The following is a 20,377-nucleotide window of genomic DNA, read 5'->3' on the forward strand; positions in this document are numbered from 1 at the left end:
AAAGAAACGATGAACACAAACATTATCCTTCCCTAACCCAAACCTAATCCCAACCCTAATCCCAACTTATCAGATAAGTAATTAACTTTAATCCTTCCAGTAAATTAGTGGCCTAAAACCACCTGCTTTGGTTTAGTCTGGCTGTTACTTATGCAAATTAGTTTCAGTAATTGCGATGTTAAATTAAATTTTTAGCGTTTAAGCCACAACTATCGGGCTTTGTCCTGAGAATGTTTTAACTCGTAGACGAGTGCGATTTTATTTTTAACCTAACCCATGATAATTAGTTTAGTGTATGTTTGCCATGTGACCTAAACCATCACAGCATCCCTGTTTTCACACCGAATTTTTGTTTCTATTTTCTGCACCATGAGAGGTGTTACGTTTTAATACCATTGTATGTTTTAAGTATAAATTGTTCCATTTTTAGGCGGTGTTTGTTTCGTTATTTTCTGAAAATTATGGTGCTTTTTTGAGTTATTATTTTTGCAAACAGCTGTTTTTAGAATAACAGTTTCTATTTAAAAAAGGTTTCTTTTTTAAATTTTTAAGAAATCCCCTCTTTTTTTAACTGTATGGAATTGTTTTTTGTATGATGATGACACGATTATAATCCTAATATATAATAGACCATGTGCGCACTTCTCTCTCTCTCTCTCTCTCTCTCTCTCTCTCTCTCTCTCTCTCTCTCTCTGTCCGCAAAATATTTTCGCCGGATATCACGTCAGAATCGGCAGCGATATATGGATACCTTTATACGGACTTTTGTTGAAAATAATATGTTAGATATTTTAAATGTATAACCACAATTTTATTTAAAGAACAAAAATAAAAAATAAAGGCGTATTCGAATGTAGAAAAACAGTTTTAATTATGCAACAGGAAAAGCGTTTATAGTTGTGAAAAAGAATGCATAAAACATTGACGTCACTAATGTTTATACATTAACTAATCACGTCATCTGCCGTGTTTAGAATAAAAAGAAATGAACTATTTCATTCAAATTTGATTTATATCTACGTACGCTATAAAATTTATTCTAGATCAGGCCTTAATTACTTTATTGAAATCTTTGTTTATCTATGCAATTTGCTAATCTCTATAATATATAAAGCAAAGTTGTCGGGTGCCCGATAGGGCACTTCCCGGCGCCGTAGGCGCTTCAAATTTGGCAGGATCTTGCCTTGGGGCGACAGAACACGGGGACCAGGTTGGCCGAAACGTCTACGATGAGGGGGTCAAAACTGACCTCGACTGACCGGTGCCTTATATGAGCTATAAATCGAAAAAAAATGTCTACGTAGGAACCTCTTCATAACTCCTTAGGTCGTAGACCGACCCACCCTCGGTCGAATTAATTAAGCATTCAAATTCTCAATGTTTTCGAAAGCCTAAGCGAAGCTGGGCAGCATGCCTAGTATTGAAGATAGGACTATGTGTGCGCATAACAAAACAAAAAAAATTCATCATTTTTGAACTGACGTCAATGTTGTTCGAGTCAGCGAAGTCACCATTGTTATACTGACAGAATGTTATAGATTGTATAAATGGTGACGTTACCGGGACTGCGGAAATCCAATTCACATCAGGAAAAATTACACGGAAATGCACATTTCACTGCACGCGTTTTTAACATTCATTTTTGTGTTCTTTTAGTCGCGGAACTAAAACCTTGGCTTAATTTCATTTGAGCGTTTGTAAATTAGCTTAAACATGGAGATTTAAGGCACGGTAATACTTGTTTATAAACACAAATGTGAAAGATTAACACAAGATTAAACGTGTCTCAAACACGAAGATCTAAGACAAAGTTAAACTTGTTTATAAACCCAAATATGAAGGTTTAACACAAGGTTAAACTTGTTTATAAGGACTCATGTAAAGATTTAAGATAAGTATAAAGCCATAGCGACATGACCTATCAGCTCCTAATACATGACCTATCATCAGCTAAGACATGACCTATCAGCATCACCTAAGACATGACCTATTAGCAGCTAATACATGACCTATCATCAATTAGACAGGACCTATCATCACCTAAGACATGACCTATCACCACCTAAGACATGACCTATCACCACCTAAGACATGACCTATCATCACCTAAGACGACCGACAAACACAACGGCCGATGCAGCAACAAAGCCTGCTCGCCCCACTGATAGAATCAATACTGAAACAGCCCAAAAAATCCGCTCATCTATTATTGAAACAAAACATTGAGGGAACGTTAGTAAATGGGTCTGGTGTAATTAGTTTTTAATTAGCACTCATAACAGTGATGACTGCTCATTGAAATATATTGATTTACTAATCAATGGGTAGCTGTTGTTTTATATGTGTGTGTGAGAGATGTGGATGTGGAGGTCTTGGTGGTTGTATGGTGTGGTGTAGCCACATCTTGCTGCAGCTAGGTAGAGTTGGTGGTAGAGGTGGTGGTAGGGATGGTGGTAGAGATGGTGGTAGAGTTGCTGGTAGAGTTGGTGGTAGAGCTGGTGGTAGAGATGGTGGTAGAGTTGGTGGTAGGGGTGGTGGTAGGGGTGGTGGTAGAGTTGGTGGTAGTGTTGGTGGTAGAGTTGGTGGTGGAGTTGGTGGTAGTGTTGGTGGTAGAGTTGGTGGTAGTGTTGGTGGTAGAGTTGGTGGTAGAGTTGGTGGTAGAGTTGGTGGTAGAGTTGGTGGTAGTGTTGGTGGTAGAGTTGGTGGTAGAGTTGGTAGTAGAGCTGGTGGTAGGGGTGGTGGTAGGGGTGGTGGTAGAGGTGGTGGTAGGGGTGGTGGTAGAGGTGGTGGTAGAGTTGGTGGTAGAGGTGGTGGTAGAGTTGGTGGTAGTGTTGGTGGTAGAGTTGGTGGTGGAGTTGGTGGTAGTGTTGGTGGTAGAGTTGGTGGTGGAGTTGGTGGTAGAGTCGGTCGTAGAGTTGGTGGTAGAGTTGGTGGTAGAGTTGGTGGTAGTGTTGGTGGTAGAGTTGGTGGTAGAGTTGGTAGTAGAGCTGGTGGTAGGGGTGGTGGTAGGGGTGGTGGTAGAGTTGGTGGTAGAGTTGGTGGTAGAGTTGGTGGTAGAGTTGGTGGTAGAGGTGGTGGTAGGGGTGGTGGTAGAGGTGGTGGTAGAGTTGGTGGTAGAGTTGGTGGTAGAGTTGGTGGTAGAGTTGGTGGTAGTGTTGGTGGTAGAGTTGGTGGTAGAGTTGGTAGTAGAGCTGGTGGTAGGGGTGGTGGTAGGGGTGGTGGTAGAGGTGGTGGTAGGGGTGGTGGTAGAGGTGGTGGTAGAGTTGGTGGTAGAGGTGGTGGTAGAGTTGGTGGTAGTGTTGGTGGTAGAGTTGGTGGTGGAGTTGGTGGTAGTGTTGGTGGTAGAGTTGGTGGTGGAGTTGGTGGTAGAGTCGGTCGTAGAGTTGGTGGTAGAGTTGGTGGTAGAGTTGGTGGTAGTGTTGGTGGTAGAGTTGGTGGTAGAGTTGGTAGTAGAGCTGGTGGTAGGGGTGGTGGTAGGGGTGGTGGTAGAGTTGGTGGTAGAGTTGGTGGTAGAGGTGGTGGTAGGGGTGGTGGTAGGGGTGGTGGTAGAGTTGGTGGTAGTGTTGGTGGTAGAGTTGGTAGTAGAGCTGGTGGTAGGGGTGGTGGTAGGGGTGGTGGTAGAGTTGGTAGTAGAGCTGGTGGTAGGGGTGGTGGTAGGGGTGGTGGTAGAGTTGGTGGTAGAGTTGGTAGTAGAGCTGGTGGTAGAGTTGGTGGTAGAGTTGGTGGTAGTGTTGGTGGTAGAGTTGGTGGTAGAGTTGGTGGTAGTGTTGGTGGTAGAGTTGGTGGTAGAGTTGGTAGTAGAGCTGGTGGTAGGGGTGGTGGTAGGGATGGTGGTAGAGTTGGTGGTAGAGTTGGTAGTAGAGCTGGTGGTAGAGTTGGTGGTAGAGCTAAAGTAGTTTGGCAGAGTTAATTAGAATCAACAGTGGTCGCTAATTTGTAATTACTAGCCAAGTGGTGTTGTGGTTAGATTTTCATCAGTCCATAGTTATCCCCCCTGCCACGCCTATACACTACATTCTTGAAACTGGGAAGGGTGGAGGGGGGAGGGGGGTATTATTTAATGTTTTAGTTATGTAGGCTTACATTGCACAAGTTAATAGAAGAGGGTATCCTGGGGGTGGAGGGGGGGGGGGGAGCGACGGTGACGCCATGACCCAATGTTGGCATCAAAAGTGGAACAAACTAGAGGAAACAGAGGTCCCATTGTCCATAGGTCAACCACTTGTGATGTGAAGTTTTGCTAGGCAATATGGGAGAAACATCTATATTTAGGACCACGAGCATGTAAACACGTCTTTGTGAGGAAGTACTTGAAGATTGTTTTGTCGAGATTGTTTTGTGTTGTCGTGTTTGGTGCCAGACAATGGATGGCGTGGTGCTTCATTAGAAGGTCAGAGATCTCTTGATGGCTAGAGCTATGGCTGGGTCACAGCCATGGGAACTAGCTAGACGTGACAGGAAACAACTAGCTAGACTCACAGCCATGGGAACTAGCTAGACGTGACACAGGAAACAACTAGCTAGACTCACAGCCATGGGAACTAGCTAGACGTAGCAGAAGAAAAAACTAGCTAGACGTGACACAGGAAACAACTAGCTAGACTCACAGCCATGGGAACTAGCTTGACTCGCAGCCATGGGAACTAGCTAGACGTGACAGAAGAAACAACTAGCTACCTGTGCTAGAAGCAACAACGAAACCGCCCCACCTGAGCAGCAGGGGTGTAGGCAGAACGTAAAGAAAAATTGATGAGAGGTCGTGCATAGGTGACGTCACACAGATTGGATAGAGTGAGGTTGCCACTATTTTGTGACGACTTAGGCCTACAACAATCGCAGAAACCCACCGTGCGCTCACTACCCCACTGGCTACACAAAACTAACCCTAATCGAACATAACCATTAACCTAACCGTAATCAGACAATACCTCTTAAAACCTAACAAACATCACAGACCACAAACCTAACCCTAACAAATCATCCCCTCCTACTGCTGTCAGTTCAGACAGAATACTTTATTTAGCTTTTGCTAAACCTTTCAGCTGAATTATCCAATACCCCCCCCCCCCCTCCCTCCCTCCTCTAAAGTATTAAGCCTTTCGGTCTGTATGTTGAGCTGAACTGTCCCCCACACCCCCACCCCCACCTAAAGTGCGAGTACCGGGTGGCAGTTGAATTGAATGGCTCACACTGGATGCTTTATGTTCTGTCTCTGGTTGCATCGACTTGCACGTGTCAGTCTACACAATAACCTGGCTCTGATGGATGGCGACTTTCACTGAGGGGACCAACGACCAACAACCAGCGACCAACGACCAACGACCAACGACTGTTCCCATTTCTCACTTCTGCTGGCCACTGCAAACAATGGTCCATGTCACGTGCTTGTTATCTCAATGTGGATTGGCTGTTTTCAGCCGGTGCGTGGGTGGGGTAGGGGGCGCCACCAGCCGACAATTTTTTGTTCAATATTCGACAGTTTGATCGTCTTTTGACTAATCCAATCATTGATTGGAAAAAAATCAATCAGTTTTAAGATGGTGAAAACAAAGCTTTAATTAATGACTTACTAAAATGTTGATAAATCGTTTGGGAAGTGGGAATGGGGAAGGCGGGAGGTGGGGGGTGTATACAAATATACTCGTCATGGAACAATAGCGAACTGCACATAAAAGATAAAGCCCCTAATTTTGTTTACATTTGACGAGTACGCTCAAAACACAACCGTATGCCACTCCGATGACAACCACTACAACGAATGGCCTCTGTTGAAAATTGGCATTAAGTTATTAATGAGTTGTGTATTATCAAGTAGGAAATCACACTGAGTACAGTTTCAATGAATTTTTCATCAGCATCAGCTATGTTTTGTTATGTAACATTTGCTTCAAGCTGGGCGTGTGCTATGTTAACATTTATAATTTACCCATACGTCAACATATGGGCAGTGTTAACATTTAGAATTTTACTACAAGTTAACATTTAGAGTTTGCCGAAATGCTAGCGTATGTTATTGCTGTAGATAAATTATTTGCAATAAAATTTGTTCAGAGGTTCATTAAAAAAATATCTTGTCAGCGTCCTAGCAAAACTGATTTTCGTTATTTTGGTGCGGAATATGTTGCTTGTAAAACCCACTGTAAAGTATAATTAAGTTGATGACGCTAGAACTAGTGCGACTTTCACCTACGATGAGCGACCATGAACGACCATGAGCAACCAATGGCGACCAATGCTAGACCGTTGTTGTCAGATTTTAACTAAAGTGTAGCCAATTTCTGAGTACCGTTCCAAGCCTACGAGAGAAAGTTTAGGGGAGATCACTCCCGCTTTATTGTATACAAACTCTGAACGGGCATCTGGAAGATTTTATGAGAAGGATGTTACGGGTGAGTTGCAGGTTAGATAGAAATAGGCGAGAATAATCTAGAACGTAGAGGAGAATGCGTGTGTGAGGAGTTTACCGTAGTGTGTAGTTAACCCGGTGTGTTTATGTTTTGTTATCCAAAGGTCGAATGCGGTATAAAAGCTGGAGTAAATGGTTGTAAGGGGGTTAGGACGAGGGCTACTGTGTAATGTGGAGAGTTGAGACCAAATAAAGTACCGTAAGTGTCACGAATCGTTTTCTGCGTTGAACTAAACCCGGACGTAACAATGGAGTCAGGGATGTTCAGCGCCCGCCATTACAACTACATCTTCAATAAGCTAATTCTAGTCCACTGCTGAAGTTCTTGTGCCTACACTGATGAGTGATTGATTGAGTGAATCACTACCACCAGAGTTTCTTCCAGGCATCTCTTCGGGGGCCCCCCGAAAATTTTTTACCGCCCCCCCCCCCCCCCCCGAACGAAATGAAATTTATATAATTTATATAGAAAATATATAGTTTTAACAGTGTCCGCCCCCCCCCCCCGAAGAAAGTTTACCGCCCCCCCCCGAAGATTTCAAGTGCCCCCCCCCCCGGAGAAAAAAGTCTGGAAGAAACACTGACTACCACACTACCACGCTCATCTAACCACATTGTGTGGGGCCCTCATGTAACCACATTGTGTGGGGCCCTCATGTAACCACATTGTGTGGGGCCCTCATCTAACCACATTGTGTTGGGCCCTCATCTAACCACATTGTGTGGGGCCCTCATCTAACCACATTGTGTGGGGCCCTCATCTAACCACATTGTGTGGGGCCCTCATGTAACCACATTGTGTGGGGCCCTCATGTAGCCACATTGTGTGGGGCCCTCATCTAACCACATTGTGTGGGGCCCTCATGTAGCCACATTGTGTGGGGCCCTCATGTAGCCACATTGTGTGGGGCCCTCATCTAACCACATTGTGTGGGGCCCTCATCTAACCACATTGTGTGGGGCCCTCATGTAACCACATTGTGTGGGGCCCTCATGTAGCCACATTGTGTGGGGCCCTCATCTAACCACATTGTGTGGGGCCCTCATCTAACCACATTGTGTTGGGCCCTCATCTAACCACATTGTGTGGGGCCCTCATCTAACCACATTGTGTGGGGCCCTCATCTAACCACATTGTGTGGGGCCCTCATCTAACCACATTGTGTGGGGCCCTCATGTAACCACATTGTGTGGGGCCCTCATGTAGCCACATTGTGTGGGGCCCTCATCTAACCACATTGTGTGGGGCCCTCATCTAACCACATTGTGTGGGGCCCTCATGTAACCACATTGTGTGGGGCCCTCATGTAACCACATTGTGTGGGGCCCTCATGTAACCACATTGTGTGGGGGCCCTCATCTAACCACATTGTGTGGGGCCCTCATCTAACCACATTGTGTGGGGCCCTCATCTAACCACATTGTGTGGGGCCCTCATGTAACCACATTGTGTGGGGCCCTCATGTAGCCACATTGTGTGGGGCCCTCATCTAACCACATTGTGTGGGGCCCTCATCTAACCACATTGTGTGGGGCCCTCATGTAGCCACATTGTATGGGGCCCTCATCTAACCACATTGTGTGGGGCCCTCATGTAACCACATTGTGTGGGGCCCTCATGTAACCACATTGTGTGGGGCCCTCATGTAGCCACATTGTGTGGGGCCCTCATCTAACCACATTGTGTGGGGCCCTCATCTAACCACGTTGTGTGGGGCCCTCATCTAACCACATTGTGTGGGGCCCTCATCTAACCACGTTGTGTGGGGCCCTCATCTAACCACATTGTGTGGGGCCCTCATCTAACCACATTGTGTGGGGGCCCTCATCTAACCACATTGTGTGGGGCCCTCTACTACCACACTAGGCCCTCATCTAACCACATTGTGTGGGGCCCTCATCTAACCACATTGTGTGGGGCCCTCATGTAGCCACATTGTGTGGGGCCCTCATCTAACCACATTGTGTGGGGCCCTCATCTAACCACATTGTGTGGGGCCCTCATCTAACCACATTGTGTGGGGCCCTCATGTAACCACATTGTGTGGGGCCCTCATGTAGCCACATTGTGTGGGGCCCTCATCTAACCACATTGTGTGGGGCCCTCATCTAACCACATTGTGTGGGGCCCTCATGTAACCACATTGTGTGGGGCCCTCATGTAACCACATTGTGTGGGGCCCTCATGTAACCACATTGTGTGGGGGCCCTCATCTAACCACATTGTGTGGGGCCCTCATCTAACCACATTGTGTGGGGCCCTCATCTAACCACATTGTGTGGGGCCCTCATGTAACCACATTGTGTGGGGCCCTCATGTAGCCACATTGTGTGGGGCCCTCATCTAACCACATTGTGTGGGGCCCTCATCTAACCACATTGTGTGGGGCCCTCATGTAGCCACATTGTATGGGGCCCTCATCTAACCACATTGTGTGGGGCCCTCATGTAACCACATTGTGTGGGGCCCTCATGTAACCACATTGTGTGGGGCCCTCATGTAGCCACATTGTGTGGGGCCCTCATCTAACCACATTGTGTGGGGCCCTCATCTAACCACGTTGTGTGGGGCCCTCATCTAACCACATTGTGTGGGGCCCTCATCTAACCACGTTGTGTGGGGCCCTCATCTAACCACATTGTGTGGGGCCCTCATCTAACCACATTGTGTGGGGGCCCTCATCTAACCACATTGTGTGGGGCCCTCTACTACCACACTAGGCCCTCATCTAACCACATTGTGTGGGGCCCTCATCTAACCACATTGTGTGGGGCCCTCATGTAGCCACATTGTGTGGGGCCCTCATCTAACCACATTGTGTGGGGGCCCTCATCTAACCACATTGTGTGGGTCCCTCTACTACCACACTACCCATCGCCAATAATCTTTGATATTTCGTTACACTTGATTTTGGCGTACACGTTACTTGTATTCTTACAATTATTAATTTATCATTTTTATTTCGTGACTGTATTGAACATTCAACTGCCGTCTTTGTCTAGTCAAGTCACACTGCTCATAGTGTGTTTTGTTATTTTTAATTGAAACAACTTTTTATTTACATTTGTGCTTTGTCCATGTTTCTCCAAATTTAAGTGATCTAATCGATTTCAGTGTGTATGCTTTAGTATCGGACCTCACTTCCGGTATCATTTTTTTGGCGCTACGATTATTATTTTTTCAGCTTTATTACTAAGGTTCTGAGTAGACTGGTATTCAGCCAGCCGTATTACCAACGTTTGGAGTGTTACTAAGGTTGAAATCAGATGAAAACAATACCCCGCGATCTTAAACTTTGAATTGTGTTCAAATATCAAACTGGAAATATTTCCTACACAATGAGGCGCCCTATGGTGTTAGAACAATGACGTTTGTAAAGAGAATCTCATTTAGAGCGGTTCTCTTCTGGCTATTGTAAACATACAGTGTGGGGCCGCTACTAGCTCATGTTATTGCGTGGGGCCCTCTACTTGCTCACGTCACATAATGGGGCCCTCTACTTGCTCACCTTATTGTGTGGGGCCCTCTACTTGCTGGCGTCATTATGTGGGGCCCTCTACTTGCACACGTCATTATGTGGGGCCCTCTACTTGCTCACGTCATTATGTGGGGCCCTCTACTTGCTCACCTTATTTTGTGGGGCCCTCTACTTGCTGGCGTCATTATGTGGGGCCCTCTACTTGCTGGCGTCATTATGTGGGGCCCTCTACTTGCACACGTCATTATGTGGGGCCCTCTACTTGCTCACGTCATTATGTGGGGCCCTCTACTTGCTCACCTTATTGTGTGGGGCCCTCTACTTGCACACGTCATTATGTGGGGCCCTCTACTTGCTCACGTCATTATGTGGGGCCCTCTACTTGCTCACGTCATTATGTGGGGCCCTCTACTTGCTCACGTCACATAATGGGGCCCTTTACTTGCTCACGTCATTGTGTGGGGCCCTCTACTTGCTCACGTCACATAATGGGGCCCTCTACTTGCTCACCTTATTGTGTGGGGCCCTTTACTTGCTGGCGTCAATATGTGGGGCCCTTTACTTGCTGGCGTCATTATGTGGGGCCCTTTACTTGCTGGCGTCATTATGTGGGGCCCTCTACTTGCTGACGTCATTATGTGGGACCCTTTACTTGCTGACGTCATTATGTGGGGCCCTCTACTTGCTGACGTCATTATGTGGGGCCCTCTACTTGCTGACGTCATTATGTGGGGCCCTTTACTTGCTGGCGTCATTATGTGGGGCCCTCTACTTGCTCACGTCATTGTGTGGGGCCCTCTACTTGCACACGTCATTATGTGGGGCCCTTTACTTGCTGGCGTCATTATGTGGGGCCCTCTACTTGCTCACGTCATTGTGTGGGGCCCTCTACTTGCACACGTCATTATGTGGGGCCCTTTACTTGCTGGCGTCATTATGTGGGGCCCTCTACTTGCTGGCGTCATTATGTGGGGCCCTCTACTTGCTCACGTCATTGTGTGGGGCCCTCTACTTGCTGGCGTCATTATGTGGGGCCCTCTACTTGCTGGCGTCATTATGTGGGGCCCTCTACTTGCTCACGTCATTATGTGGGGCCCTCTACTTGCTCACGTCATTGTGTGGGGCCCTCTACTTGCTCACGTCATTGTGTGGGGCCCTCTACTGGGCTACACACCTCCGTGTGAGGAGACACTTGACTTGTACTGTTAACGTCGAGGTGAGCAGCTTTCTGTATCCAGAGGGTATTGTATCGCTTACAGTCGGCAAACAAAACGGCGGGTATTGTATCGCTTACAGTCGGCAAACAAAACGGCGGGTATTGTATCGCTTACAGTAGGCAAACGGAACTGGCGGGTATTGTATCGTTTACAGTCGGCAAACAAAACTGTCGGGTATTGTATCGTTTACAGTCGGCAAACAGAACTGTCGGGTATTGTATCGCTTACAGTCGGCAAACGGAGCGAGCAGGTACTGTATCGCTTACAGTCGGCAAACAAAACTGTCGGGTATTGTATCGTTTACAGTCGGCAAACAGAACTGTCGGGTATTGTATCGCTTACAGTCGGCAAACGGAGCGAGCAGGTACTGTATCGCTTACAGTAGGCAAACAGAACTGTCGGGTATTGTATCGCTTACAGTAGGCAAACAGAACTAGCGGGTATTGTATCGCTTACAGTAGGCAAATGGAACTGGCGGGTATTGTATCGCTTACAGTAGGCAAATGGAACTGATCTGGAACTGTTCTAGAACCAAACGAACGGTGGAGCGTGTTAAAGCCGTGTCGGTCCAGCAAGCAGACACAGCACGATGTAGCACGAGCTGCTGGACACGAACAATTCATTTTCCCTCAATTAAACATGGCTGTAATATTGTGGATCGAACATCTATTGATTGGTGTATTTTGGTCGAATTAAAATAAGAGACTTGACTCTGGATTGTTACCTCTGATGTTGAAACAAAAAGTTCACAATCAAGTGTGTTACCTCCCATATTGAAAGAAAAAGTTAACAGCCTAGTTTGTTACCTCCCATATTGAAAGAAAAAGTTAACAGCCTAGTTTGTTACCTCCCATATTGAAAGAAAAAGTTAACAGCCTAGTTTGTTACCTCCCATATTGAAAGAAAAAGTTAACAGCCTAGTTTGTTACCTCCCATATTGAAAGAAAAAGTTAACAGCCTAGTTTGTTACCTCCCATTTTGAAAGAAAAAGTTAACAGCCTAGTTTGTTACCTCCCATTTTGAAAAAAAAAGTTAACAGCCTAGTTTGTTACCTCCCTTATTGAAAGAAAAAGTTAACAACCTAGTTTGTTACCTCCCATTTTGAAAGAAAAAGTTAACAGCCTAGTTTGTTACCTCCCTTATTGAAAGGAAAAGTTAACAACCTAGTTTGTTACCTCCCATCTTGAAAGTAAAAGTTAACAGCCTAGTTTGTTTGTGGTGTCCAAACTGTTGGTGCTGCTACTGACACTAAATTTGTGCTTGCTTGTTTGAACTTACTGAGACCTTGTCGCTGTATGGACTAAGTGGTGGTTTTACTAAATGTCATTTTTTTGTTTGTATGTTCGGAATGACTGACATTGTGACTGATATATTACCCCTACACTAATTCTAAAATGTTATAAACTTCTTCCTTTACTAGTAACATTGATTATTTCACAAATTTCATATTTAATACAACTGGTATCCCGAAAGCTTCCAGTTTGGTTCTCTGACCCCAGTCTGCAGAACGTCCCTGACCCCAGCCTACAGAACGTCCCTGAGACCACTCAGCCCAGAAGACTACGTTTGTTATGTTAGGGAAAGACAGGCGAGGGAGCATATAACTTACCTATCTACACCGTTACAGCTAGGTTGATGAAATTTCATATATAAGTATTTTATCAAATTCGTAGATCCGCATCAAATTTTGAGCGATTTACGATAACCGAAAGTGGTACTTTTTTACTTTGAATTTTTCAAAAGCCATAACTTGAGTACTATTTCAGAAAGATAAATGAAATTTCACATGTAAGTAAAAGGTCTAATTCTCTATCTTCTATCAAATTGTGAGTAATTTCCGTTGACCGGAAGTACTAATTTACGCTATTTCCGATTTCTCAAAAACTAATGTAAATTTATAAAGTACTAATAATATTCCGCACTATTATGCACATTTTATTTGGCGTTCACTGGTGTGCAATTCTTTTCTCTACGAGATTTTATTCTATTTTAAAAAGTTTAAGTATTTCAAATGGATTAAAATTTATGTCTATATCCCGAGTTCCCATCCCCTGTTTTGTTTTATATAACAATATTCGAGAAAGTTTAGGGGAGATCACTCCCGGTTTATTTAATATAATGTTTACACTTATATATAGAGGTGGTAATTTACATGGTGGTCAGATTTCTGTCCGCAGGGGGGGGGGGGTCGTAGAGGCTGGGCGCCAATGTTCCAATAAGAAATCCGAAATCCGAAGTGAGTTATCGAGGGCCTTGAAAAAGATAACCCTATGTATATAAATCCTTTTTTTTTTAAAACTGCCGAAGTTGTTGTATTGAAATTTGCTACAGATATCAATACTAAGACCTCTAGCCTGAACTACTCTACAGGTTTACCCGAACACCCCAGGGTTTGTTTTAATACTTGACGAAGTCCAAGGTAGTGTCGACCCAAAGACATGTTTTCCATGTATGTATTGATATTATTAGGCGCTGGTCACTCGCGGTCAGTTTTCACCCCCTGTTTGAGAGCTTGCAGACCGATCCCCCCCCCCCCCCCAGTATTCTATTCACAGAATGTGAGTCCCTGCCCAATTTGGCGCGTTTGCATCTCGGGCAAGGGCCCTAAAACTAGTAAAACGGTGAATTTACACTTTGCCTGTAACATATATATATATATATATATATATATATATATATATATATATATATATATATATATATATATATATATATATACAATGTGTGTATGTGTTTATACTGAGAAATTGTGAATTTACACTTTGCCTGTAACATATATATATATATATATATATATATATATATATATATATATATATATATATATATATATATATATACAATGTGTGTATGTGTTTATACTGAGAAATTGTATTTGTATACACTGCCATTGTGTTTGTATGTTTGTATAGACTGCCATTGTGTTTGTATGTTTGTATAGGCTGACATTGTGTTTGTAGTTCTGTTTAGGCTGCCATTGTGTTTGTATGTTTGTACAGACTGACATTGTGTTTGTATGGAGTGAGATCAGTCGTGTGTACCTAACACATCCCCCGCCCCCTACCCGATCGTCTGCCGACGTCAGCGCGCGCAATCGTTATTTAAGGCGTGGCTCGTGTGGAGCTCTCCACTGTGGGAGTAGGAAGCCAGACAGCAAAAGTCGTTTGGTCGTCGGGAATTTCAAATTCTTACCTGGCTACGGTTTAGACATTTCAACATTTTAGAAGGTAGATTCTGTTTCTTAGTCAAAACATTTTAGAAGGTAGATTCTGTTTCTTAGTCAAAACATTTTAGAAGGTAGATTCTGTTTCTTAGTCAAAACATTTTAGAAGGTAGATTCTGTTTTCTTAGTCAAAACATTTTAGAAGGTAGATTCTGTTTCTTAGTCAAAACATTTTAGAAGGTAGATTCTGTTTCTTAGTCAAAACATTTTAGAAGGTAGATTCTGTTTCTTAGTCAAAACATTTTAGAAGGTAGATTCTGTTTCTTAGTCATAACATTTTAGAAGGTAGATTCTGTTTCTTAGTCAAAACATTTTAGAAGGTAGATTCAGTTTCTTAGTCAAAACATTTTAGAAGGTAGATTCTGTTTCTTAGTCAAAACATTTTAGAAGGAAGATTCTGTTTCTTAGTCAAAACATTTTAGAAGGTTGATTCTGTTTCTTAGTCTAGTCAAAACATTTTAGAAGGTAGATTCTGTTTCTTAGTCAAAACATTTTAGAAGGTAGATTCTGTTTCTTAGTCAAAACATTTTAGAAGGTAGATTCTGTTTCTTAGTCAAAACATTTTAGAAGGTAGATTCTGTTTCTTAGTCAAAACATTTTAGAAGGTAGATTCTGTTTCTTAGTCAAAACATTTTAGAAGGTAGATTCTGTTTTCTTAGTCAAAACATTTTAGAAGGTAGATTCTGTTTTCTTAGTCAAAACATTTTAGAAGGTAGATTCTGTTTCTTAGTCAAAACATTTTAGAAGGTAGATTCTGTTTCTTAGTCAAAACATTTTAGAAGGTAGATTCTGTTTCTTAGTCATAACATTTTAGAAGGTAGATTCTGTTTCTTAGTCAAAACATTTTAGAAGGTAGATTCAGTTTCTTAGTCAAAACATTTTAGAAGGTAGATTCTGTTTCTTAGTCAAAACATTTTAGAAGGAAGATTCTGTTTCTTAGTCAAAACATTTTAGAAGGTTGATTCTGTTTCTTAGTCTAGTCAAAACATTTTAGAAGGTAGATTCTGTTTCTTAGTCAAAACATTTTAGAAGGTAGATTCTGTTTCTTAGTCAAAACATTTTAGAAGGTAGATTCTGTTTCTTAGTCAAAACATTTTAGAAGGTAGATTCTGTTTCTTAGTCAAAACATTTTAGAAGGTAGATTCAGTTTCTTAGTCAAAACATTTTAGAAGGTAGATTCTGTTTCTTAGTCAAAACATTTTAGAAGGTAGATTCTGTTTCTTAGTCAAAACATTTTAGGAGGTAGATTCTGTTTCTTAGTCAAAACATTTTAGAAGGTAGATTCTGTTTCTTAGTCAAAACATTTTAGAAGGTAGATTCTGTTTCTTAGTCAAAACATTTTAGAAGGTAGATTCAGTTTCTTAGTCAAAACATTTTAGAAGGTAGATTCTGTTTCTTAGTCAAAACATTTTAGAAGGTAGATTCTGTTTCTTAGTCAAAACATTTTAGAAGGTAGATTATGTTAATTATTTATAACATTTTTTTTTAAAAGTATGTTCTGTTAATTAGTAACAAAAAATTATTTAGTCATCTTTACAGTTTTAAAGATAATCACCAATTTATAAAGTATTATAGTTTTAGTATTGAGATAAAATTTGTATCATTGTAGTTTGGACTATAAATGACATCTTAAAATCGCGCATTTAAGTTCCATCATGTCAATTAAATTACCTGATATATATATATATATATATATATATATATATATATATATATATATATATATATATATATATATATGTATATATATGTTACAGGCAAAGTATAAAATCCGGCATTATATAGAACACCTAGGCCAATTTATACTGAAATGGGCAGGTAACGTATGAAATACATCAATATTTCATACATTTCCTAGTCTCTATTGAATACCCAATAACAAACAAGCAAAGTGTAGAATACGCTTTGTTCATTTATGGCACTTAAGAATAGATAATCCCGACGATGACAAAACTCGACGATAACTAAACTAAACTTGCACGATGACAAAACTAAACGACAACGATAGGAACGATAATTAACACAACTCACTATTCTAACTTTTCCCTGTCGTATACCAGCTAATTTCTAAGTCCTACAATATATGTCACATCTCTACCAATAGTTACTATGCTACAGAGGTGTTCAATTATTGACGTTTCTTACACAATATACAACACACACAGACAATAGTGAAAAGTTTCAGAGCCATGAAAGAAAGGTATTGTAAGGAACCTGATGGTATTTGCTCATTTCAATTCGCACTGTGCCTAGTGGGTGTAAAATGGTGTACCAAGTTTATAATGGTGTACCAAGATCATCCCACCAATTTTATAATGGTGTACCAAGATCATCTCACTAAGTTTGTAATGGTGTACCAAGATCATCTCACCAAGTTTATAATGGTGTACCAAGATCATCTCACTAAGTTTGTAATGGTGTACCAAGATCATCTCACCAAGTTTATAATGGTGTACCAAGGTCATCTCACTAAGTTTATAATGGTGTACCAAGATCATCTCACCAAGTTTGTGGTTGTCAGGCCACTTAAAAAACGACATAGTTGGAAGTAGCACACAACTTGGTGGACATATTATTTACGTTGATTGGTGCACCATCGATTTAGCACCAAACCAGTTAAATATATCCACCACGTTGTGATCTACTTCCACCGCTGTCTTTGTTTTTAGTGGTCTGAGAACACTCGGCAATTAGCGAGTAAAATGGTCAGAGGCCTGCAAATGTACTAGCCCTCTTAGACAGTTGTACGCACACGCACACATACACATACACTTACAGATACACATACATATAAACGTACACATATAGCCAAGAATGAAATAGTTTATTCAAACCACACTTGAATAAAAATAAACTTTCCGTCGCCGAATCACATCAATCAATTACTATTGCTCAAGTGTCACCTGCCCGTAAGTGCATATCTAAAAATAGAAAACATTCAGGTGGAAATATTTCTAATGCTTTTCACCTGGCTTAATTACAACCAGACGGTCGTACAAATAATCAGAATCCAGGAATTATCGGCAGACCGCAAGCATCGTAGTCAAGTCTACCTGACCGTTCATGACTTGGCACAATGTCAGCTTGTTGCGATTGAAATCCTCAGTGGCTATTCAGGCATTTAAATTGTGACAGCTGCTTTTTTAGAAGTTAATTTAGGCGCGATTTTCTTTTGATTGATTAATTTGACATCGATACATACGATTAATACGGTAGCTGTGGCAGATTTTAAAAAAATAATCTTTCACAATCCCACCTTATGACTGTTTGTTACTAAAGACTTTTAAAATCTGGGAATTTCACACTTTACCTGAGCAGTTCTTGTCATTCTTTATAATCCCTATGCATTCTACATAATCTCGAGGTATTCTATATACTGCCTAGGAAAAGTATATAATAACTCCAATATTTCATACGTTGCTTGAAAACCAAAGGGATACATTGCCTAGGCAGTCTATAGAATACCTGGTATCCATACTTTGCCTGTAATATATATATATATATATATATATATATATATATATATATACATATATATATATATATACATATATATATATACATATATATATATATATATATATATATATATATATATATATATATATATATATATATATATATATATATATATATATATATATATATATATATATGTGTGTGTGTGTGTGTGTGTGTGTGTATAAATAAATAAATAAATAAATAAATAAATAAATAAATAAATAAATAAATAAATAAATAAATAAATAAATAAATATATATATATATATATATATATATATATATATATATATATATATGTATATATATATATTTATTTATTTATTTATATATTTAAATAAATAAATAAATAAATAAATAAATATATATATATATATATATATATATATATATATATATATATATATATATATATATATATATATATATATATATTTATACACACACACACACACACACACACACATATATATATATATATATATATATATATATATATATATATATATATATATATATATATATATATATATGATTGTGTGTGTGTGTGTTTAAAGAATGCTTTTGGTTTCTTATCGATATTTAACTACAAATTGTTCAAATATCGATTGAAAAATATGAAATACCTACTTGACCTTTTCACTACAGCAACTTTTATCCACACTTAATTTAAAAACAGCAACAGTCTTTTAGCGTTAGCTAGTGAATGATCAATACAACCTAAGTCTCATTGATAAATATACCTTTCAGATCATGTTCTATGCAACATAACTCTTATGGATAACTATACCTTTCAGTTAATGTTAAATACAACAAAACGCCAATGGATAACTATACATTTAAGTTAATGTTGAATAGATCACTTTCAACGCTAACTATACATTTAAGTTCTTTTTTTTTAAAAATAATGTTTGATTGCTGCAACCATCCTCTGTATATTTGGTTATAAATTTATTAGTTTAATTTATTAGTGGTTACTTAGAAAGTCAGTTTATAAAACTTACATTTTTTGACTGTGACTTAACCCAAGACAGACTGAAGACTTTTGACGCTGAATAAGAAAAATTGCTTGGAATGAATGAAGACTAAGGCAGTAGCGTATTATCTTTACCGTGAATACAGAACTTTAATGTTCATTTGTTTTTATTGTAAGTAAATACGTGTTAACTTTGTTTTAAATTTACATTGAAGTATTGCAATTTCCTAATTTGAAAGGCTCGCCTACAAGTAATAACTGCTCTAATTAGCCTGTATCGAAAATTTCAGTATTACCACCTTACAACCTAATAATACAAACCAAGCTATCCCTTTATATGAAGGTCATTGAAACAGATGAGCTCTACTTCACCCGCCGTATCACACTACAATTGTCGAATCCTGTAGTGTGAATAGACGGTGGACAATCGAGACAAGATTATGTGACCTCATCACCTCCATGTTAGGATTTCACGAAATGAAAACAAAATCTCTATTTTAATATCATGTAAATTAGCTCGGTATGAGATAATTTTATGTAAACTTAAACATGTTGTGGTACATAGCATGAACGACTATAATTTTTGTAAATTGTTTAATGGGAATTTTTACCTATCATTGACTTCAATTAAAAAGCGTTTAGGAGAAATCCTACTGTGTTACATGTATCTCTACTCCCCCCACCCCCAATATTCCTCCTAATTTTTTGGTTCACACACCCGCTCAGTGTTGACCCCCCCCCCCCACTCGCTCAGTTGACCCCCTTCCCCACACTCGCTCATTGTTGACCGCCCCCCCCCCCCCATTCGCTCAGTTGACCCCCCCCCCCCAACACACGCACATACTCGCTCAGTGTTGAAACATTTCTTTTTATTCTTTAGGACCAATAGAAATACTATCACGTGAAAATAAGTTGATGTAAACTGCTCCAAGGGCTAGTTACCTATCCATTTAGCTGTGCCAGTTACCTATCCATTTAGCTGTGCCAGTTACCTACCCATATAGCTGCACAAGTTACCTACCCATATAGCTGCACAAGTTACCTACCCATTTAGCTGCACAAGTTACCTACCCATTTAGCTGCACAAGTTACCTACCCATACAAATGCACAAGTTACCTACCCATATAGCTGCACAAGTTACCTACCCATTTAGCTGCACAAGTTACCTACCCATACAATTGCACAAGTTACCTACCCATTTAGCTGCACAAGTTACCTACCCATACAAATGCACAAGTTACCTACCCATATAGCTGCACAAGTTACCTACCCATTTAGCTGCACAAGTTACCTACCCATTTAGCTGCACAAGTTACCTACCCATACAATTGCACAAGTTACCTTAGCATATAGCTGCACAAGTTACCTACCCATATAGCTGCACAAGTTACCTACCCATTTAGCTGCACAAGTTACCTACCCATTTAGCTGCACAAGTTACCTACCCATATAGCTGCACAAGTTACCTACCCATTTAGCTGCACAAGTTACCTACCCATATAGCTGCACAAGTTACCTACCCATACAACTGCACAAGTTACCTACCCATACAACTGCACAAGTTACCTACCCAT

The 20,377-nt window shown here is 40.8% G+C and overlaps 1 long non-coding RNA gene across 1 annotated transcript in view; it reads left to right on the plus strand.

Annotated features, from left to right (window-relative positions):
• The first annotated feature begins 14,218 nt into the window (after nucleotides 1–14,218).
• The window catches only part of LOC131937422 (uncharacterized), a 51,432-nt gene continuing 45,273 nt past the window's right edge, over nucleotides 14,219–20,377 (plus strand). The window contains exon 1 of the long non-coding RNA XR_009386222.1: nucleotides 14,219–14,329. This is a non-coding gene — a long non-coding RNA (uncharacterized LOC131937422). The remainder of the gene's footprint in view (nucleotides 14,330–20,377) is intronic.

Source organism: Physella acuta, unplaced genomic scaffold, assembly GCF_028476545.2.
Source record: "Physella acuta isolate Inbredline_101_S28 unplaced genomic scaffold, ASM2847654v3 ptg000210l, whole genome shotgun sequence".
NCBI lineage: Eukaryota > Metazoa > Mollusca > Gastropoda > Physidae > Physella > Physella acuta.